Below are 26947 nucleotides of genomic sequence, written 5' to 3'. Positions count from 1 at the left end.
AATCAAGTCTAATCTTGCCAATCCATCCACATGAGTAAGAACATATTTCTTGGTGGGATGAAAAGGAGAACAGAACACTGGTAACAGTGTAGCAGGAGCCTGCAATAGCTCAGGGTTTGGGTCAGAATACCCAATTACCTCATGGTCAGTGTAATTCATATTACTAACCAAGCCATCCTCAATAACAGGTTCCTGGGGGCTTGAAACACTCATGTTGGCTTCTCAGAAGATTAATCAACTTTAAAACATTTCTGTTTGATAAGGGAATTCAAAGACTAGAAGGAAAGGGGAAGAGATTGGATTAGCTAAGAAATGACTGACAAGTAAAATCACTAAAACTCAACAATTACTCAGTAGAAGGAATGTCAGTAAAGTATTCTTAGGAAATATGCTGGTGATTAGATACTGAAAGTCATAATGAAGGAAAAGTTGGCTTCTGAAGCAAATTGCCACATATTAGATAGGACACATTAAATTAGTTTCATTTTAAGAGACAATTTACATATTTAAATAACAAAATTGAAATATTTTACCAAGTGTTCTTTAAAAGCATCCTATGGAGTTTATCTATTCCTATATGCAAGTTTGAAATGCTAAAGGTGGAATTTTGACTTTTCTTTAGCATAATCTTGGTTGGGAATTGCTTTTCAAAATCACAATGCAAAAGCATTGATTTTGTACTTAGTATTTTTTTCTCTCAATAGTTTTCCCTTTGTTAGACTTTAAGTCTACAATTTGCAAAAATCAATACAAACACAGCTCTCCACTAGAAGAAATGTCCTCCAGAGGCTCACCTGAAAGAGTCTAGGGCGAGATTTCCGTGACCTCGAACTATTTTCAAAGTACTAGTGGTGACTTTTCCAAGTGTCACATAAAAATTGGTTTTGTGTCTCCAAGGAAGGTTCAGCTTGTAATGTCAGTAACAGCCGGGTAACGGCAACAATTATATGTCACCTCCACTTTCTCCTCACAGAGAGTATTTTCCCAGGCTGACACATTGCTGGGGAGAAAAAGCACACATACAAAAGTTTGTTTTCATTTTCAATTATTTTTGGAGATATGGAGCTCTTGACAAGCCAATAATAGTAAACAAAAATGACATGAATTGACACTGCTGACCACAAGATGTGGAAGCTACTGTGGTCAGGAGACATTTAGTTTGACCACTTTCAATTTTCAGTGTTTGGAGAAGAAGAAATGAAATCCAGTAAACCATAACCCTTTAATAAGATTTTTTTTCTAGCTGTAAAAATACACACTCTCTCATGCCTTTAAAACTTCCACCTTTTACGGAAAATAGAAATAATTGCTCAGCATGAAATCATTGCAAAACAGTTCAGATTGACTCAGCCAGGCATCCTCCCCTTTATTAAACACAAGGCTGTGCCATTGTTCACACATTATAGAAGTTTATTTGTGTTGTTTAAGCTCTAGCTGTAAAAAGATCACTGTAAAAGGAAAACAGCAGAACTTAGCTATGACTAATTAATGTTTAATCTACACTTTATAAAACGAAAAAATAAAGACTGTTTCACTTATTGAAAATAGTTTTGGGGAGTTGCTGGCAGAAAGAAGTGCTATGTTATTCTGTGAAATAATCAGAGGAAGAAACCTAATGCTCTTTTCATTACACTTAAAGGAGCTTTTCTAATATCACAAGAACCTTGAGCAGAGCTTGCAGACAAAAAGCAATGTAATTAAATTGCACTAAAAGGCCTGTCAGAAAAGGGTGAGATGAACGGTGCTATTATTCTTTGTAGACTGCTTCTGGTGCTAAACCTACATGTAAACACCAATCATTGAAAGCTTGCTTTGTTGATGCTTTGCCCAATTAGGGTTTTCAGCCATGCAGTTGAAAACTATAGATTTTAAACATGAAATTAAAATTTTCTGGTGTTTCTGATTAAAAATAAATTAAGACAAATAATAACTGACCTCCACTTGCATTAAATGTTTATCACATTGCAGACCATAAAGATAAAGTTTTAGAGGGGAGACAATAAACTCATGTTTTCCTTGATTTGTGTCTTTTCTCAGGTTGTCATTTTATTTACTTGGTTTGTTTTTAACATTTTTTTTCCAGGCTATTTTTTTTTTTTAAGATCAAGAATCAATTCAGTCTTTCTAAACCACTGAATAAGGTATGAATGGGAGGGAAGACTACAGAGGCTATAGGAATGTAAACCAAGAAATTACTTCAGTAAGGGGTAAAGGCCACAGGTGTTTCACCTCCTTTTGTATTTTGAGAGAAGGAGATCTCAAAAGCAACAAGCACATTCAAAGAAACAACAGCAAAAACTGGGGAGAATCAAATTTCCCAACAATCTTGAGTGCACTTTAGAAAGTAACTATTGCTTTAGGTGGGCAATAGGCAGTTGGATGTAATATTCTGAAGAGGAAGAAGCACTTTGGATGAATGGGACAAGGAAGATTAATGGGGGATGCCCATAAACAAGCTGTTTATGCTTATTCAGATTGAGCGTTCAAAGGAAAAAGGACTTCAAAACTTTCCTTCACTAGCCTGAAGCAGCAGAGCCCCGAAAACCCTGTCATTGCAGCTGCAGAGTGAGCTTCATGGAAATTGTGAGCCAGACATTTTTCCTGAAGGCATTGACCAAACATCCCCAGCAGAGACACATTTAAAGATACTTCTGTGAAAGGAAGGAGAAATAAACTCTGCCATGCATTGCAAATACACCCGCTAATGAGGTCTGTGTGCCTTCAGATTTTCCCTTGGAAACGTGTTAACTATTGAGCCTGGAAACACTTGTAATAACGTCCTCGCTCTGAGCCTAGAAAATGTCTGGATGCTGTGAGAGGCGAAGCAATCATTGAAGGGTATAGAAGCAGATAAAGTGATTCTGGGCCAAAGGTTCAAGTTAACGGATTGTCTGTACCCATATCTGTCATATCGCTAACCCGAAGATTTTTAGTAACGTTTTAGAATAGTGGCAGTGGTATTTAGTATCAGAGAAAGTAACAACTATCATTTGAGGTACATTGTTATAAAGTCATATATGTGGTATATGTTACATATAATATGCAAACAATTTTACAAATATCTTAGCATTGTGCTTTATATTTCTACATATCCACATCTAAATATATCCTTTATGGAGTTTTAATGTAGTTGAACTGTTAATGTAGTTGAACATTGAATAGTTCAGATAACTAATTTGTCCATGTATTTTAGAATGACCTTTTTTCTGAGCTTTATTTGAAATCATAACAAGAAGTTAAAATGTATATAAAAGATAAGTCTGCAGTCTGGGAGTTTTATCTACACTCACTTCTTGGAACATCAGTTCTCAGACTGGGTTTTCCATTTGTCATAGATCAAATTTTCTAAATGGCTACAGGACGACTATGTCCAAGCCTTTTCTTTTCCTTGGACCCTGCTGACTACTTTGCTCTCTGTGTGAAAATAACACCATGGGAGATAGTGCCATCATTCCCTGTCCTTAAATTAAAATACATAAAGGAAGTAGTAAGAAACCAGTTTAATTTTAATCTTTGTTGTCCTCTCCCACTATTCTCCTTTCCATGCATCTCGTCTCTGTCCCTTCTCTGTGGTGTAGAAAAGTAAATGGTGTGAGTATATGTAGTAAGCAACTATGAAATGAACATTTTATTGGGTTATAAAGCCACTGACCTAGGACTCTGAACAGTGGTATCATAGCTCTTTTGTAGAGTAACAAAGAAGACAATTGAAATAAGTTAATTCCTGTGTTACAAAATAGTACATTCTTATACATACTTGAAATATTAAAACTGTTCATACCAGTGGAGACCTACATTTTTATCTTGTTGCTTCTTTAAGGTCTACCATGGATTCTAGTATTTAAATGGCACATAGGAAATAAACCTGATAGTAATTGTCAAGGTAATTATCTAAACTGTTTTATGTTCTTAATATGTATCTTCTACTGTGCTGAGTGTGGCACGTATCTTACCGCTTTCATCTTCATCATGGCTCAAGAAAGGACAAAGTCCTTGCATTTTCACTTTGAAGATAAATGGGAAGTTATGTAGATGACTAAAGTCACACAGTTATTCATAATGGTATCAATACTAAAAATATGTTTGCTTAGTTCTTTCAGGACAGCTACTATATGCTATGCTAGTATGCTGTGGTTTTCGTAAAATAATATTAAAACTTGAGGAAGAAATGCAAACAAACTTTAAAAATATTTGATTTGGCATTAGTACCCCATTGAGGCCATTAATGATCAGTCACATTAATTACTTTCCATGAAGCTTCTTATTATATTTTGGTGAAATTCAATGTATCTTAATTCTAGATATGATTGAACCACAATAAAATTATTTGTGGTCTAGATGAACTCAATAACAACTATGAATCCACGTTTAAATCTGTTCCTTATAAAGTATTTTAGTGTTTCTGCAGATCAAATTCATCAGATGCAGAAGAACTGCTCTCTTCATTCTAATGGTGAGTGAAGGTCTGTATGCTCAGACATCCTAGACTCTAAATTATCAATACATTTTGTAGAAACATATATATGATAAAATGTGGAAATATAGAATGGATGAGAAAAATAAATACTGTTAAACAAACAAAAAGCAACTAATGAGAGGTCAGCTAAGTTATTTAAAATTGTACTTTGCTGGAAAGATGAATAAATGACAACTGAGATTATGGGAGATTCAGAAAGAATTTCCAGTGTCTGAAGTGACAATGATTATGTTGGAGGAGCTCCAGGTATCAATGGAGCTCTACAACTCACCAGATAGTATAGCAAATCTCCGATGGGTACACTTGGGAGAGGCAAAGCTCCAGATGGTGGATTGTCTCCATGATGTCCCCTACTTTTGCTGTGCCTGCTGCTCACTGCTATCCTGTTCCCTGGCATGGTGTGATTACTATGTGAAAGAATCTCACTGTATCTAGTATAGTGTGATTATTTCATGAGAAAATCCTACTTCTCGCTGGGCAATTCCTTTGCAGATCATAATGAAGATGATAATTTTTTATAAGGCAATGACACTTAGTTGGATCAATGATTTAAAGATACGGGTTGTTAGTGCAGTTAGTAAAGATGATTGCTGAAAAGGTCTGGGATATTCTGCCAATTGCTCTCATAAGAAATACAAGCAAGATAAAAATAAAGCTGGAAGTCACCCTCCCTTTTGTTAGATGTAAGACTTGTTGAGGATGGAAAATGAGAAAAAGGAAGTTTCAGGAATTATATACCCCCAAATTTTACCTGTGAGAAAACAGGCTGATGATCAAAGAAGGCAATTGTGCCTCTATATCAAATGTTAGGTTTGAGCTCCTTGCTCATATAGCTTAAACAATTAATTTTGGTATATGTATGAAAGAAAAAATTGTGAAAGTAAATTAAATGATCCTATTGCATGTAAAGAAAAAAGTAGAAGAATAATAGATGGTTAGTTAGAATGTTAGTTTAAGGGTTTGGAGAGAGGAAATAGGACAGGAATCTGCTACACTGAAATTGCAAACAGCTACCTGTCAATACCAAAGAAACTGACTGAAATATTCTTGGCTTGTTTAAAGCATAGTTAACCAGTAATAAATGGATCATTGCTTTGGGGTAAAGATGCCAGAACCTAGAAACAACCTAGGTGCCCCTCAATAGAAGAATGGTTAAAGAAGGTTGGAACATATACACATTAGAGTTTTACTCAGCAGTAAAAAACAATGACATCTTGAATTTTGCATGCAAATGGATGGAAATAGAAAACACTTTACTGAGTGAGGTAAGCCAGACCCAAAAAGAGGAATATGGTATGTACTCACTCATAAGTGGATTCTAGTCATAATTTTAGAACTTCAAGCCTTTAATTCGTGATTCTAGAGAAGCTAAATAAGAAGGTGAACCTAAAGAAAATCATATACTTATCCTCCTGGATATTGGAAGTAGACAAGATTTCCAGGCAAAGATGCTATAATGGGAAAAATAATACATAGGAAAATGTTTAACTATTTGTGGGCTTTTAATAAAAACTACTATGAGTGTGATGTGAGTTTTTACTGTGTTGAGGTAATTTCTTCTTACATAGACTTTTTTTTGTCTTAGTTGTTTCAAAGAAGGGATAAGAGAAAAGTAAAGATGAAGCATTCCCCCTCAGGTACGGCTCCTGTGCGTTTAGCAGCACCAACTCCATCTCTCCAATTTCTCTGATCTGCTGTATCTGGACTTCAACCCTAAAGGAAAATGAAAATGAATCCTAGATTAGATATCGCCGTTTTCAGCCCACAACTGATTTAAGTATTTGAGTTCTTATATTTATTTTTATTCTTTAATAGTTTTTTTTACATACATAGATTATTTTAGTCATTTTTAACGCTTAATTCTTCACCCCACCCTTCCCATGGAAATGCTTCTTCTTCTTAAGTTCCCCTTCTGCATTCAAGTTGTGGTGCCTGAGGGTTTGAGTAAGCTGAGTGCAATTCGAGTGGTATACACGTGTGGGTGGGAGGATATTTAGTGGAGCACGTTAAAAGAGGTTACACCACAGGAGAAAATAATACGTTTTCTTTCTTAGATTATTGGAAAAAACACTACAGCGATCAAAAGCTACTAGGTAAATACACTGAAATACCCATAAATAGAATGCTCCACTATAAACAGCAAAACATCAAACAGGTAACTAAATTGTAACTAGAGAAGAAAATCAGTGATTAAATCCTTCAACCATAACACAAAAATATTTATGTTCAATGTCAGAATCTGGGCACCATTGATTAAATGCTCCTTAAATATTTTTGTTGGATTTTGATGTACATGCAGTCATTTTATATATTTATGGTTTACAGTATTATATTTAAATGTATAAATTTCATTTATGTTGAACAAATCAGTTCAATTAACATTGTTTACTTTTATTACAACCATATATTAAAGATGAAAAACTGTAAGTTTACTAATTAGGAAAATATTGTTAGAACATAAGAATGGTTAATTGCTAATTTTGTCAATTAATTTTATTGACTTCATTACATTATAATAATATACATATTTCTTCTTCAGGTTATGTAGTTAAATTTTTTCCTTGCTGAAAAAGCAGAGTTCATGTTCTTATTGATTATTGAACTTAAAGAACCATAGTTATCATGTTTATATACATGTCAAGATTTTATAAATACTTATTTAAAAATTTGAAACATTAGTCACTCTGATCAAACCATTACATATTGTTCACATGTGTAATTATTACAATATACACCATTAAGATAATGCTTCATAAAAATTAATAATATTGTGTTTAATTGTAAAACATTTAAAAATTAATCTCCACTCATTACTGGTAGGAGAAAGCATTTAATCCCATGAGAACATTTTTCAAAACATTACAGAAAACTTGCATTTGATTGTGGACAAGGTAGCCATGTTCCTAGACTGCTAATAGAGCCTGAGTGATGTTTCTAGGCAACAAGAGGGAGTCTGGTACACACAGACTAGGAACCAAAGTACTTACAGTTCTTCAGTGTGTTACTGCAAAGGAAATGTATAACAAATAAAAATGATTAAGATTATAGTGGTTAGAAAAGTATGATTGGACCCAAATTCTCTCTTTTTTTTTTTTTTGGAGGATTTTACGGTACCTGTGAAGAGATGAATGGCTCACAATGTACATCGGCTTCGATGGGAATGTGGAGTTTCTGAGTGAAAGATAATAGTAGAAGCAGAACATTTGAGAAGTAATAAAATAGGATGGATACTGCATTAAGGAATATGTTTGTTTGTAAGACCAGAGACATAGTATCTAGGGCTTTATGCTATTTGGAATAGTTGAAGTTAAAATGTGATATAATTTTCTGCATATCTGCCTATGTTAAGATTGCTACTTTTTTGGTGTCATATTGGAGTGGAAATTAGGGCCTTGGGCACACTATACAGGTGTTTTATCAAGGTGTTTTATCATCAAGCAATAAGCAACTACAAACTTCCTAAAAAAAACTCAACTCAACTGCTCTGCTCAAACACATGAGCCTATGCAGGACATTTCACTCTCAAAACCCAACAAATTCTATAAATAGATTTTTACATGATTCCAATAGTTCATTCATCCCCATTTACTTCCAGCAGTGTTCCAGAGTCAAGGGAAAATAATCTTCCTACTAACCTAAGTGTCCATCTGTGCCTGGCTTGTGTTGAGTTGTTGTGTGAAAGCAAACCTTTCTGAGAGAGAGTCTGACCTTGATTGTGATTCTGTCTGTAAACAATACTAGTAATGTGGAATGATGAACTTCTGTTTCTCCTTCAGTTGATTGATATGATTAAACAAAAATATTACATTTTTTCTCCCTCTTCTACTTCCAAATACGTAAACTTTTAGACAAATATGTCACTGCAGACAGTTATTTACCCTACCTTATTTTCTTGTCACACTTGTCTGTTCATGAGTCCTCAAACCTGTCATTAACCTCAAATTAGAACTTAACTTTGAAATGAACTTGTCCCATCCATTCTGTTCCCCTAACATCTTATGCCTTCTGGCAAAATCCAATAAAATTCTGAGACACATCAAATTCCACTGTGTCCAGCCCTCCTTACGTTGTTCCCCTGCCTGCAATGAGTCATGCCATCCCTTGGGCTTCATTTGTAATTATAACATGTCTCTGAAAGAATAGTTGCTTTATCCTGGAGCTATTTTTATATCTTGATATTTCTACAATTAGATTGTGAGCTCTTAAGACTGAAGATGTGACATGTTAATGTTTTCAATCAACTACCATATGGAGCATGTGTCTTTTCCAGTGGCCTAGATATGCCTTTTCATACTGACATTAAGAAAAATGGGAGTTGTCACAAAAGCAATGCTGTTTCTCTGAGGAAAGAAATAATATAAAGGACAAAATATAAACTTTATGATAGGGTGGACTGTCTATACACAGTAAGTAGAGAGATAAGAGAATCAGCTTTAACTTCTTGAAGACACAGAATTCAGCATGAAAGCAGACAAATTGTATTTGGTGAAGAATTAACTTGAGCTCACAAATTCTATGTCACGGCATTCTTGTGGTGCTCATGATACTGATCAATGTTAATTGGGAAAGTAAGAAAGAAATGAGATATTCAAGTTTGAACTGAAGAACTCATGAGATTAGTTTCTAAGCAAGGTAAGATGGAAAAAATATGCTACTATTAAAAAATGGAGGACTGGGTAGTGCTATATGCTTGATACTTGTGATTCCTCCAAATATTGAATTTGTCCACAGTAATACTTCTTTGGGAATTCTTGAGGAAGTGATTAAATAACAAGAGATTGGTTTCCCAACGAGTTTAGTGGTCCTGTAATTGAAATGTGGGAGAACTCCTGACCTCTTCCCCTACTTGAAAACACATGGATGAGATGCAACCCTTGAGACAGGAAGAGTCCTCAGTAGGCAGGGCGTGTGCTAGTACCTAATCTTTGACCTTACAACTTCTTTAAGTTTAAAGAACATAAGATTGCAATTTTTCACCTGCTCACTATGGGATTTTATAATTGCAGTTCACAATTCAGGTGATTCTGAGTCATTTGATGCTTAGAAGACAATGAGTAGGAGAATAAGCATTGAAAATAAAAACATAGGTTAAAAATTATATATAAAATAAAGGATCACGATCCTTAATATTCTATAATAGTCAATGAATAAACCTTCAATGTAAAGAGAATGATGATAAGTTAAAGATCCTTAAAACCTATAGGGTGTTTCTTGAACTTTTGTTTGCAAAATTTCCAGCTGTTGGATTCAAGGGTCAAGATGTCAGTTGTGTAGGCAAGAAAGGTGTAAAATGCTTGAGAAATATCTAATTGTTTGTTTGTTTGTTTTTCTTTCTTTTTATAATAAAACTAAAGTAAGCATGTGTGATTGATTGTTTTTTTCACTCTTTTGGAGCCCACCACCCAGCTCTCAAATAAATACATGGAGAATATCTCTTTCATATCAATGCCAAGCCTTATCTTGACTTGTTTCTAGCCAGCTTAAATTATCCTGTTTCTCTGTAACAATATTTTGCCTCTGGGTTGTTTTTTAACCTTTCTTTATTCGATATATCTTTCTTTCTTTCTGATTTTGTGGCTGGTTATGTAGCTGGCTGGCTAATCCCTGGTGTCCTCCTCTCCTTCCTTCCTTGTTCTCTCTCTGTTCCCTAGATTTTTCCTCCTTTTTACTCTCTCTGCCTACAAGCCCTGCCTATCCTTTCTCTTGCGTCACTATTAGTCATTCATATTATTATTAGACCAATCAGGTGTTTTAGGCAGACTAAGTAACATATCTTTACAGAGTTAAACAAATGCAGCATAAAAGAATGCAACATATTATTGCATAATTAAACAAATATTCCTCATCATAAACAAGTGTAACACATCTTAAAGTAATGGTTCCCCAAAACATGCATTTTTAAAAATCAAATTGTTGACTGAACTGGAAAATGTGGGTAAAAAAGTATAACTGAAATAGATATTTTCTTAGTCTCCCTCTGTTCAAAAGCAACATATGAAAATGTGTGAGTTTAAAAGAATACCTAAACAAAGCAGAAAAAAATCTTAGTAATAAAAAGTAAAAACATGTTTTATAATATATTTTGTAGGTCTGCATATTAATGCAATAAAAACCTCATCCTTAATGATAATTCTTTTAAGATGCTATTTGACATAGACATTGAGAAGACAAACATGTTATACTTCTATTTTCACCTTCTGCAACCTTAGGCTGAGATGTTGATTTTTCTTGGCTCAGTGTGGGAAAGTTACAACTTTTGATTGCTTTTATGATGTAAACCTATTGAAATTCCAAGGAAAGAGATACACAGAATATAAACAAATACTGTGTGTCCTAAGAATAGGGACAGTTGAGCGTCCCCTGGATGTCGAGGAAACAGCAGTGGTGTCCACTGACAGACGAAAGAGTAGGAAACATTGCACTTGAGCTTGACTTCAGTTCCAGATTTCTGAAAATCTTTGAGTGATGAACATTACTCCCTGAGTGTCCTAAGCTTGCAAAGGTCAATTTGAAATGAAGAAGGAGCTGATACAATTTATAAGACAGATATAATTGATTCTGATGTTTGTCCTGACTAATCTAGGAGTTATGGATGAGCCTCATACTTACTAACTGCCAAGGCTTAAAAATTTATTCATGTTTTGATTCAATATTCTGTTTGTGTAGTTCACAATTCAAAACATATCTTTTATGTCCCATATTTTATGTGCCATCCTCGTCCCTCTAAACTCAGTACAACCACTGGATTACTCTCTAGTAAATGAATAGCTGTTACTTCTCTGTGTTGTGGTTATTGTCTGTTTTGTTACATAAAGAATGCTCACTTGGGCAGCACAGCAGAGTTGGCCTTGTAGAAAGGGGCATGGGTGAGCCAGCCCTGAGGGTGTGAGAGGGGGATAGCTGGTATACACTTCTGTGGCATGGTGGTTGGGGCAAGGAAAGAAGCCTTTCCCCTTACTCGTATGGTTTCCAGCTGGTGAGGGAGTTGACCTTTTGGGAGCAGTGAGACCCCAGATCCTGAATTTCTTGTAAACAACTTTTCCCCCCTGATCTGAGTGCCTACAGCTGCTCTGAGCATGAGACACTCAGGAGTTCCTGATGGCAGGGGAATGGTTTCTGGTGCGTTTGGCTGTCCCTATATAAATGCCCCTGGACACAATAAAGGGGGCGTTCTTGGGGCATTCTGGCATCAAGAATGACCTCTCTCTCTGTCTCTGTCTCTCTCTCCCTCCCTCCCTCCCTCCCTCCCTCCCTCCCTCCCTCCCTCCCTCCCTCCCTCTCTCTCTCTCTCTCTCTCTCTCTCTCTCTCTCTCTCTCTCTCTGTCTCTGTGTCTTTGTATGTTTCAATCTCCAGCTCCTCCTTTATCTGTTCATGGTGGTGCATAGAGCACAGACGGACGTCATGCATCACATTGACCCTTGCCTTTATCAGTCGCAACAGTCAGGAAATCAGACCCTGCACCTTGTCTGGGCAGCAGAGCTGACAGTGTTAACAGGGTGGGGGCAGAAACACACAGGTGAGTCCCCATAGAACATGAGTATGGATGAAAGAGATGCTCCCCCATACCCTTCTGCCCGAGGCATGTAGAAGAGCTGGCCCTGAAGTCATAAGAATAAGAGAGCTGCCCTTGCCCCTCACCAACTACAGCACTCAGGAGAGCAAGCCCTGCATCAATTAGTGCCAACCAGGTTGGTGGAGGTATGGGTGAGCCAGACACAAAGTTGTGAGCATGGCAGAGCTTTCTCTATTACTTGTCTGTCATGGAGTGGTGTAGGTGGGGAGAGATGCTTGTTTTACCTCTGCGAGAGACAAGGGAGCTTCTCTGCCCCCTTACTAGTTGCAACATGTGGTAAAACGAACCCTGCACCTCTCCTGGGCAGCATAATAGAGCTAACCTTGCTGGCAGAGGTGTGGGTAAGCCAACCCCGATGTTGTGAACATGGAAGACCTGGCCCCTCTCCTCATCTGTGACATGGTGGTGTGGTCAAAGAAGAGATGCCCTCCCCCAGGCCATACCACCTGAGACAGGTAGGAGAGCTGGTCCTGTGGTCGGAGGAGCTTGAGAGATCTCCCTGCCCCTCACCAGCTACAGCACTGAGCACTGGGGCCCCTATATTTTCCCTGGACAATACAGTAGAGCTGATCCTGAGGGTAAAAGTGTAGGAGAGTAAACCCTGAGGCATGAAAGCAGAAGAATCACCATCTCCCTTTGCTCATTCTTGCAAGAGGTGAACCAGCCAAGACAATGCTGGAGAGCTCATGTTAGTGATGAAGACAGGTGAGAGCTGGCAGGCTGACCAAACCTGGAACTATCCAGGCTCAGAATCAGGATTATGAGTTGATCTACCAACTCCCACCCAACATCCACCCCATCTGTGATCTGCATGGCACATGAGGGGGTAAGTCCTGCAGAACCAAAACTGCAGGATCTACAACACAGGGAAACAATAGGATATCCAAGAGAAGTTCCAGAAGGGGACTAGGAGCAATAGTGTAGCAGAAAAAAAGACCTTGAAAAAGATCAATGACACTTTGCAATGAACACTTGCACGTAAAGATATAAGGATAAAAGAGTAAACTGCATGACTCACTATGTTAGTTACATAATAGCTTCCCTAATGACATTTTTCCTTTATTTTTTTTCTATCTTAAATTTTATTTTATTTTATTTTGGGGGAAAGGTTGCAAGGCCATATACAAAGGGATGGGATATGAATACAATCAAGATGCCTGATGTGAAAGACACAAAGAATAAATAAAAAGAAAGCTTAACAACAAAATTAAGAAAGCAACATAATTTTGTCCATTGATCCACTCATTCACTTCCACATTGAAGAGAATGGGCTATGCCTGCTCTGAGTTAATCCAAGTTGTGTGGGCTATAAACTTCAAGGAAGAACTTCACCTTGAATCATTCCACTTTAGAAACTAAAGACTTTGACACAAGTTACTTTGTTTTGGGTACAAGTGCCGAAAAAGGATGGCTCTTTATTTTGTTAATGCACATAAACAACCACAATCTGCAGCACATCTGAACACACAAAATATTAAATATTACATATGATGATAAATAATGACACATGGAAATAGATCAGATCAACTCTGACACATGGCTTTATCTATGGGGGAAAAAAAGACATTGAGCTCCAATGTGGTGCATGATGACTTGTTATGAGCCTTGTTATGAGTCACTTGTTATGAGCCTCATTCAGGGAAATTGGTCTAGAGAAGAACTCTTGCCTCTGACCCCAGGTTGAAGCTTGAGTACCCTGCTTGTGAAATTTGTCTACTTCAAATCAACCCTTTAATGGGCTGTCACCTGGATGGATCTGTAATTTATAACTGCATTATAGCATTATGGTTCATCAGACTTCTCGCCTGGGCCTCAGAGATGCTCACTTGTGCTTGTATTGGTGCTGCCTTGGCTTTCAAGATGCCTTCTCTGACTCCGGTTTCTGTAACCTCTACCTTTCTGTGATCTGCATTTTCGCAGATTATTATGAGAATTGTAATGCATATCTGAGAGCTGATATTAGAAAATAAGACAGGAATAAAGCAACCTGATTGCCAACAGGCAGCGATCAATCAAAATCATGACATTTGGAGAATTTCCACCAACAAAACTGACACAGATTTTAATATATTAATTATTTGATGAGTTGTAACATTTTGAAACACAAATATGTCATCTGTGCTTCTGACACAAGATAGTCACAACACACATTTGTTCTTCCATCTGTCCATCCATCTCTGTTTATCCATTTATCTGTACACTCACATTTTCATCTATATGCTCTCACTACATAGACCTTTCTCCAAAACTATACTTTGATTTGCACACTTATACAATTCTATGTAATATTTCTCACTAATTCTTCCATAGGATGAGATCAGAATCTTTTATAGCGTGTTTTTCATCAATTGTACAGATAAGTAAAATCTTTCTATTAGTAGAAAACAGAATTTTTACAATATTTTGTTGCTATAAGAGATTCTAAAGTTTAAATTTGTGCTTTTATTATTTTGGAATACTGTAAGTGTAATTGTGAGAAATTTCCAGAAATGACTTTTAACTAAAGATTGATAAGAGGGAATTTTACCCTGCCTGTTATCCCGGCTTCCATCCAGAGGGCCATCGGAGGGGTGAGTTTGTTTCGGGCCCGCAGCAGGGGCCGGTGAGGAGGAGCTCGGACTTTGCCCGATCCCATAGACTCCCAGGTCACCCTGCAGTGCTGGCTCCACCCTGCTAAGCTCTCCCGCCTGCCATCCCAGCTTCCATCCAGGTACAAATTCCTATATTTCTCCCTTCCCCCTGGGGCCATAAATTTTCCCCAGCTCAGCTGCCTTGCAAGCTGGGCTTGGGCTGTAGGCGCATCTCGGAAAGAGGGAGTGCCTGTGCTTCAATAGCCTGCCTGAGGAAAGGTGGGCATTCTGTCATTGAAGTACCTGCCCACCAAGGGAACCTGACCTGGTACCAGAAGTTCCAATAGAGAGCATTTGAAGGAAGAGATGGGCAGACGCCAAGGCAAGACCTCCTCCAACAATCTGAAAAACAACATGAAAACACCAGATCCCAACGACCCTACAATAGAAGTACTTGAACACCTTAACCCAGAAGAAGTGGAAAAAAGTGCCATTATGAAAGCAATAGAGTCCCTTAAACAGTATATGAATAACTCCCTTAAAGAAGTGGATGAGTAGTATAACAAAAAGTTTGAAGAAATGAGTATAGAAATGGATGAGAAATATAACAAAAAGTTTGAAGAAATAAGTATATCCATGAATGATACCCTGAGAAACCAAGAAAAAACAATCAAACAAGTAAAGGAAACAGTTCAAGAATTGAAAACTGAAATGGAGGCAATAAAGAAAACACAAACCAAGAACCGGCTGGATATGGAAAACCTAGGTAAACGAACAGAGAATACAGAATCAAGCATAACCAATAGAATACAAGAGATAGAAGAACGAATCTCAGATTCTGAAGATACCATAGAGAAAATAAATGCTCTGGTCAAAGGAAATGGCAAATCCAACAAATTCTCTTCACAAAACATTCAGGAAATCTGGGACACAATAAAAAAAACAAATCTAAGAATAATAGGGATTGAAGAAGGAGAAGAACTGCAGATCAAAGGCCCAGAAAATATATTCAATAAAATTATAGAAGAAAACTTTCCCAATCTAAAGAACGATATTCCTATGAAGGTTCAAGAAGCATACAGAACACCGAATAGACTGGATCAAAAAAAAATCCCCTCACCATATAATAATCAAAACACAAAACATACAGATTAAAGAAAGAATATTAAGAGCTGCAAAGGAAAAAGGTCAAGTGACTTATAAAGGTAAACCTATCAGGCTTACACCAGACTTCTCTATGGAAACCATGAAAGCCAGAAGATCCTGGATAGAGGTACTGCAGAAACTAAGAGACCATGGATGCAAACCCAGACTAGTATACCCAGCCAAGCTATCATTCACTATCAACGGAGAAAACAAAATATTCCAGGATAAAAATAAATTTAGACAATTCGTAGCCACAAATCCAGCCTTACAGAAAGTAATAGAAGGAAAATCGCAACCCAAGGAATCCAACATTGCCATCACTACCTACAATAACCCAGACATCTAGCAACCCTTCACAACCACAACTCAAAGAAGAGAAACACACAAACTCTACTACACACACACACAAAAAAATAATAACCGGAATCAACAACCACTGGTCATTAATATCACTTAATATTAATGGACTTAACTCACCTATAAAAAGGCACAGACTAAGAGATTGGATACGAAAACAGGATCCAACATTCTGCTGTTTACAAGAAACACACCTCAACCACAAAGATAGACATCTACTCAGAGTAAAGCTTTGGGAAAAGGTTTTCCAAGCAAACGGATCTCAGAAACAAGCAGGTGTGGCCATTCTAATATCTAACAAAATTGACTTCAAACTAAAATCAACCAGAAGAGATGGAGATGGACATCTCATACTCATAACAGGAACAATTCATCAGGAGGAAGTCTCAATCCTGAATATCTATGCCCCTAATATAAAAGCACCCACTTATGTAAAAGAAAAACTTTTAGAACTCAAGGCAGTCATCAAACCACACACACTAATAGTAGGAGACTTCAACACACCTCTCTTACCAATGGACAGGTCAATCAAACAGAAACTCAACAGAGAAATAAGAGAATTACTAGAGGTAATGAATCAAATGGACTTAACAGATATCTATAGAACATTCCACCCAAAAAGGAAAAAAATATACCTTCTTCTCTGCAGCTCATGGAACCTTCTCGAAAATTGACCACATACTCGGTAACAAAGCAAACTTCCACAGATACAAAAAAATATTAGTAACCACCTGTGTCTTGTCAGATCACCACGGAATAAAGTTAGAATTCAATAACAATTCAAACACCAGAAAACCTATAAACGCGTGGAAGTTGAACAGTCAACTACTGAATCATCCCTGGGTCAAGGAAGAAATAAAGAAAGAAATTAAACTCTTCCTTGAATTTAATGAAAATAAAGACACAACATACTCAAACCTATGGGACACAATGAAAGCAGTGCTAAGAGGAAAGTTCATAGCACTAAGTGCCCAAGTAAAGAAAACGGAGAAAGCACATATTGGAGACTTAACAGCACACCTGAAAGCTCTGGAAGAAAAAGAAGCAGACTCTCCCAGGAGAAGTAGAAGATTGGAAATAATCAAACTGAGGGCTGAAATCAACAAAATAGAAACACAGAAAACAATCCAAAAATTCAACGAAACAAAAAGCTGGTTCTTGGAGAAAATCAACAAGATTGACAAACCCCTATCCATACTAATCAAACGGCAAGAGAGAACACTCAAATTACTAAGATCAGAAATGAAAAGGCAGACAAAACAACAGACACAGAGGAAATTCAGAGAATCATTAGATCTTACTACGAAAGTTTATATACCAGAAAGTTGGAAAATGTACAAGAAATGGATTGGTTTTTAGATGAATACCATTTACCAAAGTTAAATCAAGATCAGGTGAACAATCTAAATAGACCTGTTAGTCGCGATGAATTAGAAGCAGTTATCAAAAACCTCCCGACCAAAAAATGCCCAGGACCAGATGGTTTCAATGCAGAATTCTACCAGAACTTCCAGGAAGAGGTAATACCGATACTCCTTAAGGTATTTCACAATATAGAAACAGAAGAGTCATTGCCAAACTCTTTTTATGAAGCTACAGTTATCCTGATACCAAAACCACATAAAGACACAACCAAGAAAGAAAATTACAGGCCAATCTCACTCATGAACATTGACGCAAAAATTCTCAACAAAATCCTGGCAAACCGATTCCAAGAACACATTAGAAAAATTATCCATTATGATCAAGTAGGCTTCATTCCAGAGATGCAGGGCTGGTTCACCATACGCAAATCCATCAATGTAACCCATCATATAAATAAAGTGAAAGAAAAAAACCATATGATCATCTCATTATATGTGGAAAAAGCATTTGACAAAATCCAACATCCCTTTATGATAAAAGTGTTGGAGAGATTGGGGATACAAGGATCATACCTAAATATAATAAAAGCTATTTACAGCAAGCCGACAGCTAACATCAAACTAAATGGAGAGAAACTCAAAGCCATTCCATTGAAATCAGGAACAAGACAAAGCTGTCCACTCTCCCCATACCTCTTCAATATAGTGCTAGAATTTCTAGCAATAGCAATACGACAACATAAGGGGATCAAGGGGATTCGAATTGGAAAGGATGAAGTTAAACTCTCGTTATTTGCAGACGATATGATAGTATACATGAGCGACCCCAAAAACTATACCAAAGAACTCCTACAGCTGATAAACACCTTTAGTAATGTGGCAGGATACAAGATCAACTCCAAAAAATCAGTTGCCCTCCTATACACAAAGGATAAAGAAGCAGGGAGGGAAATCAGAGAAACTTCACCTTTCACGATAGCCACAAATAGCATAAAATATCTTGGGATAACTCTAACCAAGGAAGTGAAAGACCTATTTGACAAGAACTTTAAGTCTTTGAAGAAAGAAATTGAGGAAGATACCAGAAAATGGAAAGATCTCTCTTGCTCTTGGATTGGGAGGATCAACATAGTAAAAATGGCAATTCTACCAAGAGCAATCTATAGATTCAATGCAATCCCCATCAAAATCCCATCAAATCTCTTCACAGACCTTGAGAGAATAATAATTAATTTTATATGGAAAAACAAAAAACCCAGGATAGCCAAAACAATCTTATATAATAAAGGAACGTCTGGAGGTATAACCATCCCTGACTTCAAACTCTATTACACAGCTGCAGTATTGAGAACAGCTTGGTATTGGCATAAGAACAGAGAAGTCGACCTATGGAATCGAATAGAAGACCCAGATATTAACCCACAAACCTATGAACACTTGATTTTCGACAAGGGGGCTAAAGATATGCAATGGAAGAAGGAAAGCATCTTTAACAAATGGTGCTGGCATAACTGGATGTCTACCTGTAGAAGAATGAAAGTAGATCCATATCTATCACCATGCACAAAAATCAAGTCCAAATGGATTAAAGACATCAACATTAATCTGACCACTTTGAACCAGATAGAAGAGAAAGTGGGAAGTAGTCTACAAGATATAGGCACAGGAGACCACTTCCTAGGTAGAACCCCAGTAGCACAGACAATAGGAGAATCAATGAATAAATGGGACCTCCTGAAACTGAGAAGCTTCTGTAAAGCAAAGGACACCGTCAGTAAGACAAAAAGGCTACCTTCTGACTGGGAGAAGATCTTCACCAACCCCTCATCAGACAAAGGCCTGATCTCCAAAATATACAAAGAACTCAAAAAACTAGACAATAAAACTCTAATGAACGCAATTAAAAAATGGGGTGATGATCTTAACAGAGAATTCTCAACAGAAGATCTTCGAATGGCCAAAAGACACTTAAGGTCATGCTCAACATCCTTAGCTATCAGGGAAATGCAAATCTAAACAACTATGAGATACCATTTTACACCGGTCAGATTAGCTAAAGTCAAAAACACCAATGATAGCCTATGCTGGAGAGGATGTGGAGAGAGGTGAACTCTCTTCCCTTGTTGGTGGGAATGCAAACTTGTGCAGGCACTGTGGAAATCAGTGTGACGGTTTCTCAGGAAACTGGGAGTCAACCTCCCTCAAGACCCAGCAATTCCACTCTTGGGAATATACCCAAGAGATGCCCTATCATACCACAATAGCATTTGTTCAACTATGTTCATAGCAGCACCATTTGTAATAGCCAGAACATGGAAACAACCTAGGTGCCCCTCAATAGAAGAATGGTTAAAGAAGTGTGGAACATATATACATTAGAGTTTTACTCAGCGGTAAAAAACAATGACATCCTGAATTTTGCATGCAAATGGATGGACATAGAAAATGTTTTACTGAGTGAGGTAAGCCAGACCCAAAAAGAGGAATATGGTATGTATTCACTCATTCGTGGATTCTAGCCATAATTAAAGGTCTTTGAGCCTATTATTTGTGATCCTAGAGAAGCTAAATAAGGAGGTAAACCTGAAGAAAACCATGTAGTTATCCTCCTAGAGATTGGAGATAGACAAGAGTCCCAGGTAACCTCGGGTGCATGGGGGGTGGGGTGGGGTTGTTGGAAGAGGAGAGGGTTAGAGAGAAGGGAGTAGAGAAGGAATGGGGAAAGCTCAGGGAATTGGGATGGGGGGAGGGAGGAAGGATGGATATGGGAACAAGGAAGTATATATCTCAACTAAGGGAGTCATTTTAGGGTTTACAAGAGACTTGAATATAAATGGGATCCCAGGTCCAAGGAGAGATCCCCAGATTGTTCTCTGGACAGAGGAGAGGGTGCCTGAACCGGCCTTGGCCCATAACCATACTGATGAATATTTTGCTTATCAGCATAGAACCTTCATCTGGCGATGGATGGAGATAGAGACAGACACTCACATTGGAACACTGGACTTAACTCCCTAGGTCCAAACGAGAAGCAGAAGGAAAGAGAAAGTGAGCAAAGAAGGCAAGACCAGAGGGAACCTTCATCCAACGATGGATGGCGATACAGACGGAGACCCACATTGGAGCACAGGACAGAGCCCCCCATGGTCCAAATGAGGAGCAGAAGGAGGAAGAACATGAAAAAGTAAATCAGGACTGCGAGGGTTGCGATCACCCACTGAAACAAGGGGACTGATCTAATGAGAGTTCACCAAGGCCAGTTGGACTGGGACTGAACAAGCACGTGTCCAACCAGATTCTCTGAATGTAGCTGGATTCTCTGAATGTGGTGGCCCGGAGTCTTTCTGAAAAGCCATTGACAATGACACTGGGACTTGTTTCCTCTGCATATACTGGATTTTTGGGATCCAGTCTGTCTGGATACTCACCTTCCTGGACCTGGTGGGAGTGGGGAGGAGCTTGAACTTCCCACAGGGCAGGAAGCCCTGACTGCTCTTAGGGATGGCAAGGGAGGAGAAGGGGGAGTGGGGGGAGTGGGAGGGTGTTGGGAGGAGGGGCGGAAATGGAAACTTTTATAATTTAATAAACTTTGAAAAAAAAGAGTGAATTTTACACTATCTAATAAAGACAAATTGTCTCAATTTTAATCATTTTCGCCATTAACAGGAAAACGGTTAGCTCAGTGTACTTTTTAATTATTATTTAAATTATTGTGGTTGAATCTACTATAATTTCAAATACAGAAACATAGTTCATTTTTTATGAATCACAGTTTGACCTATCAGTCAGCCTTTTTCTGTATTATGGCATAAAATATTATATCCAGGATTTTACATCTTAGTGTTACAATAATTTTTATTGTGCAAACACTTCATTTTAAGTCATTCTTATAAACTGATGCCTGCTTTAGTTCATGGGCCCTTAGGAATTTATACCTCTAGTAACCAACTCAAAATTCAGCGCATTTATTTTTTAATACTTTCCTTTTTTTTCACCTCTCTCGTCTTGGTTGTCCCCCTCTATGTTTCCCACATGTATTTCAGAAGTTGATATGTAGATGTTTTTATTTCTCTTCAATATTTTCCTTTATTCTTATGACAGATTTATTGTTATTCAGATTTATTTTCACTCTCTAGGTTCTCAGTCAATTCCTCTTGTTCTCTTGCCATCCCTTCCTATTTCTGCTTTGCTTTTAGTTATAATTTATCTCCAATAATGATTTTATTGCTAGTGGTAATGGTTTTATAACTGTTCTAAGTTCTCTATCAGAAATACATTGTGTTGGGAACACTTTTTTATTTTTCAGTCTCCCATCTTTCCTTCCCAAATATTTTATTTTTAAATTCTAAGAATATTATTTAAGGTTTGTTACTTTTGTTTATGCTGTGACTATTATTGATGTTTATGTGCCAGGTAGGGACCCTTTGTATGCCTTGTCACAGCCCTGTTCAAAACAGCCATAAGGAATAGGAATAGTTAATAATCACTCCCACACAGAGTGAGCAAGAATGGGCTCAAAACTTCAAGCAATTAATCCAAAGTCTAAGGCATACTGAGAGGGAAGATTTGAAACTGATATTGACTGTGATAACTCTTTTCTCTTTTATTCAAGTGATGAATACTCTTCACCTCTGTGGTTGAAAGCATGAGGAACACACTCCACTTCTGTGGTTTATAGCACTAGTAATAAATATCCTTTATTCTTCCACTTCAAACCACAACGTCATAAATCTGTCTAAACCTCGTAATGCTATATAAAATATTAACCTAAGTAGTTGTACTCATCTTATGTAGAATAGACCATGTAAAATGCCATGCATTTTTCATATTATTTCATCTGAAATTATTGACAGATAGCAACTCCTATTTTTGTTTATAAGTTGGAAGCCATACTTTGCAAAGCTAGTCAAGTTACAGAATTACAGATAGCTCTTGATACTTTTTAATCTTTTGGCTATTTGTGTGTCAAGACAAAATTATATATAATAAAGGAATAGAATGTGATATTTTTATGTATATGCACAATTCAAAACAGTTATCAACATTAAACAAGCCAACATAACTACTACTTCACTAGATACCTTTCTGGGCTTAAAGAGACTTATCTACTCCCTAAAAATTTCAGATTTATAAGGGAAAAGAATTAACTGTGGCCATGGCACTGTGCATTTGGCCTTCATAACTTATTATTCTTAATCACCAAGTCCCCAAGCAACAGCCAGTCTTAATTTTCTTTCTTGATCATAACTTCAGTGTATCAGTCCTTGTGGTCCTTCCTCAAAAGCCTTTCTGTCATCCTGGGTTGGCTCTCCTCTTGAATTTTTCAAAATAGTCTATACCTTTGCATCATATTTCTACTATAAATGGACTTAGGACAGTGTATAAGATGCTAAAGTCAGGGAAAAAAATCTAGGTTTGTGTTTAGATTTTGGCTGGGATATAGCACAGTTGTCGTCTGGTCTAATTCACACTAGGGTCTTCACTTCTACCTAAACATAATGTGTCACCATTGTTGTCTTATTTACATCAGTATACTGGCTTCTAAACTCTAACAGGAATTATTCTTAAGTCCTGCTTATGAATTTTCAAATTTGTATCTCCCAATTTGTTCAAATTCAATCTTCCCTTGGTTCAGTTTGGAAAATCTCTGAACCAGATAGTCATGTATATTCACAAAAATCTTACCAGTTCTTATTAATATATTTTACATTAGATATTTTGTATAGATGTGACAGAGTATCTTGTGATGGAAAATCAATTTGGAGAAGGAAAGGTATATTTTTCTTGGGTTTTCTGAGTTTTCACATTGTTCTTATTTGATTTTTGTAGCTTGGAGAAAATGCACTTGCCAATAAATGAATAAAAAATGGAGAAGGGGTTTATTTGGTTTAAAATTTCAGGTTTTAGCCTATTTCTGAGTGGGAGTAAAGGCTAAAAGTCAAATTGCTAGTCATATTAAATGTATAGTCAAGAGTAGAGAAAAATGAATGCAGTCATACTGCCTGCTATCTGCTTCTGATCAGCTGAATTGTGTTCCTGTTATATAATTCTGAGTCTGGTCTATGAAATGGTACTGCACATGGTAAGTTGTCTTCTCCTACATTAATTAACCATCAAGACAATACTCTATATAAACGCTGACAGGCCAATCTAATCAAAGTAATTCTTCACTGGCACTCTGTCCTCAAATGACTCAAAGTTGCATCAACTTGATATTGAAATTAACCAACCCACATATTCTGGTTGGCTCTGTGGGTAGGCAGCAGTCCATCATGGTAGACTGGCTTGACAAACGTAAACCATCTTACCTCATGTTATAGATGGCGATAAGACAAAAGCAAGAGGTACTACTCCACTTCCCTGAACTAGAAGTCTATGCAGGTAGTGATTCATCAATAGATAATCCCCTGGTGAAGCTAGTTAGCATCATCACAATTCTCTAGTTTCTCTGAATCTCACAAACTGGCAACCAAACTTTTATTTAACTCATGAATTTTGTGAGAACTTTTATAGTCTCAAACTGTATCAAGATAACAGGCTTTATTGCAGAAACAAAATGTGGAATGGTTTTTCTTTATTATGATCACGTTGCAGTTCCACAAAGTCACTTGTTTTGATTCCATTTCTTTTGATCCAAGCATAAGTTTCCTGATTTTCTGTTTTCAGATTAAAATAGTTATGCCACCATTCATGGTAATTCTCACAATCAGCTGTCAACGCTATGGCTCCTAAAAGTCAATTGTATCCAAAGGATGTGGAATTAATTCTACTTTGATTTGTCCTAGAGATGTTTATACCCATATTTAACTAAACTCTAAGGGATGCTAGAAAGCATCTGGCTTTACCTTTTCATTATTGAGCTCCTTCCAATTAAGTGATTCTCTCTCTCTCTAAAGTAGAACATATGTTCCTCTCATATATGTATGAGCATTTAAGACTCAACACCATTTACTGCTTAGTCTTCTCTTCACTGAGTGTTTCAATAATCCTCACCACTCTTCAAAACTCAAGGATATAAAATTTTAAAGTGACAAAATTGTTGAGTTCCTGTTATTTTATAATTTTATAGGCATTAATAATTCCGCAGCTTTAAGGAGACACAGACTAAAAATATCAGCTAAATTCACTTTTTCAATCTTTTTAAGTATAGAAGCCTTGTCTCTAAACTTTGGACTTGAATTTCTTATCTTAGTATATAGGTTCAAATAAATACAGAAATGAGTGCTTATTTCCCCCTAATTTCACAGAGAAAAAAACAGACAAATAGTCAGAAAGACAGACAGACAGATACACACACACACACACACACACACACACACACACACACACACAGAGAGAGAGAGAGAGAGAGAGAGAGACAGAGACAGAGACAGAGACAGAGACAGAGACAGAGAAGACCCACAAGACCTTAGCAAATATAAGGGAGGTTATCTATGCTGTTAACAACAGAATTTTACTGAGAAAACTAGGTCAAATTTTCCATAGTACAGGGTTTCTCTCAAATGCTTATCTACACAAGGCAAATCTTGTATCAATTGCACACAGAGATTTAAATGAACATAAAAGTTATATGATAAGAAAAGTAAAGGAATCTCTTTGGAGATGCGTGTGCGCTGACATCAGGGAAATATATTTTACTCGCAATACTCAGGACTAGTTTGTAAATCACTGTGAGTTTGGGATTGCTATCTTTATGGTCAAGGAACATTCAAACATAAATATAGTTTTCAATTTGATCCTTTCAAGTATAGCTTTCTTCTTTCCCATAGAAACTCTTCCTTTTTACTTTAGAGAGTACACAAATCCAGGATGTTTTCAGATAAGTTAGGATTTTATGCCTTTGTGAATCGAATGTGACACAAGCCCCGAGACCTGTCAGTTCTCATCCTGATTCTCTCTTCAATCTAGTAGATGTAGCACCTTACCCTGAAACTCTGCCTGGCTTGGTAGGGGTGATGATGTTTCACTAATTTCATAACTTCAATAAAAGATGTAATTAAGCTTACAGAATGGAGTCAGTTATAGTCACTTTTAGCCAATAACAGTTTAATAAACTTTAAGAAAAGTCTGGGATTTCTCAGAAAGAAAAGCCCAGAGGAGAGAAACTCAAGTCAGTCTACTGGAAAGCCAATGAATGTTGAAGATAAAGTGTGTGTGTGTGTGTGTGTGTGTGTGTGTGTGTGTGTGTGAGAGAGAGAGAGAGAGAGAGAGAGAGAGAGAGAGAGAGAGAGAGAGAGAGGACTATTACTGTTCTCTAGTAGGAGATATACTGAATACAGAAGACCATATATTAGCTATGAGGCTATTCTTTATAATTTGTATCCCTTTATCCTTTCAAGGCCCATTTTTCCCCTCATCTAGAACACAATGATACTATGCCAACCCAGATAATATACCAGAATACAGCAGTACTCCTGCACTGAGAGAATTCTTGAAGGGTCTTGGAGCTCACAGGCTGTGGGTATGCCCATATAGGTGATACAATTACTTTGAACACTGGTGTTTTCAACCATTCACTCTAGAATACACATTCTTTTCACATGAGTTGAAATTTCATGAGCATGGGAACTGCAGGTCTTTCAGCCAAAACCAAAAATAATGATAATTAATAATAATATAAAAACCAAGAAAAAATTGATTGACCACCTTGAATAACCCACTAAAAGCCTCCCAAAAGTCCGCAAGGGCAGATACCCAAACCAGACAGACACAAATTACATTGCATGCTGGCCTTCCTAAAATAAAAAAAAAATCAGAACAGAAGACTAGAAATGGTTTGGGAGAAATAAATGGTCTGCGACATTCTATTCTGGGTTCCAGTTTCTAGATTCTATTTTCTCCTACACCTCAGAGATGTATTTTTTCTTTTCTCATCTTAAATTTGTCTTATGAAGTTGAACACTTGTATACAAGTGCTGAGTTTTGAAAGGACATAGCAAGCTTACTTCACCCAGTATCAAAATTATGTTTATGTGTCATGAGACGATAATAAGACATGTACCTGATGGATTGCAGTCTTCCCAATCAGCAGGAAATGATGGATGGTAGGATGGAGAAGATGTAACTATCATAGTGATCAAAATTATATGAAAGGGGAAATGGACTTTATTGCTTCCTGTCAAAAATATATATTTTTATTCATGGTATTTATCACTCAAGTAATTATGACTGGGTGTCACATTCTTACATTCTGATCAGTTAAGCACTGGGAAAACTAAGGAATAGAATAATCAACCTGATATTGTTCTATAGGATTATATTCTTTCTCTCAAAGATTAGCAGGCTGTGCCCCATTATCTAAAGTGTTGGAGTTCTCCCAATCCATTATATTTGGAAAGCAGAATGATAAAATTCAAATTTCAAATGTAGCCAAAGAATAAATAATAAGTGTAGATGACTGAATGCCGGGAAAATATGACCATTAGAGTATGACCATAAAACAAGCCCGACTGTGTAAAC

The sequence above is a fragment of the Myodes glareolus genome, chromosome 23 (assembly GCF_982192425.1).
Source record: "Myodes glareolus chromosome 23, mMyoGla1.1, whole genome shotgun sequence".
NCBI classification, from domain to species: Eukaryota; Metazoa; Chordata; class Mammalia; order Rodentia; family Cricetidae; genus Myodes; species Myodes glareolus.
Note: the sequence above shows the minus strand (reverse complement) of the source record.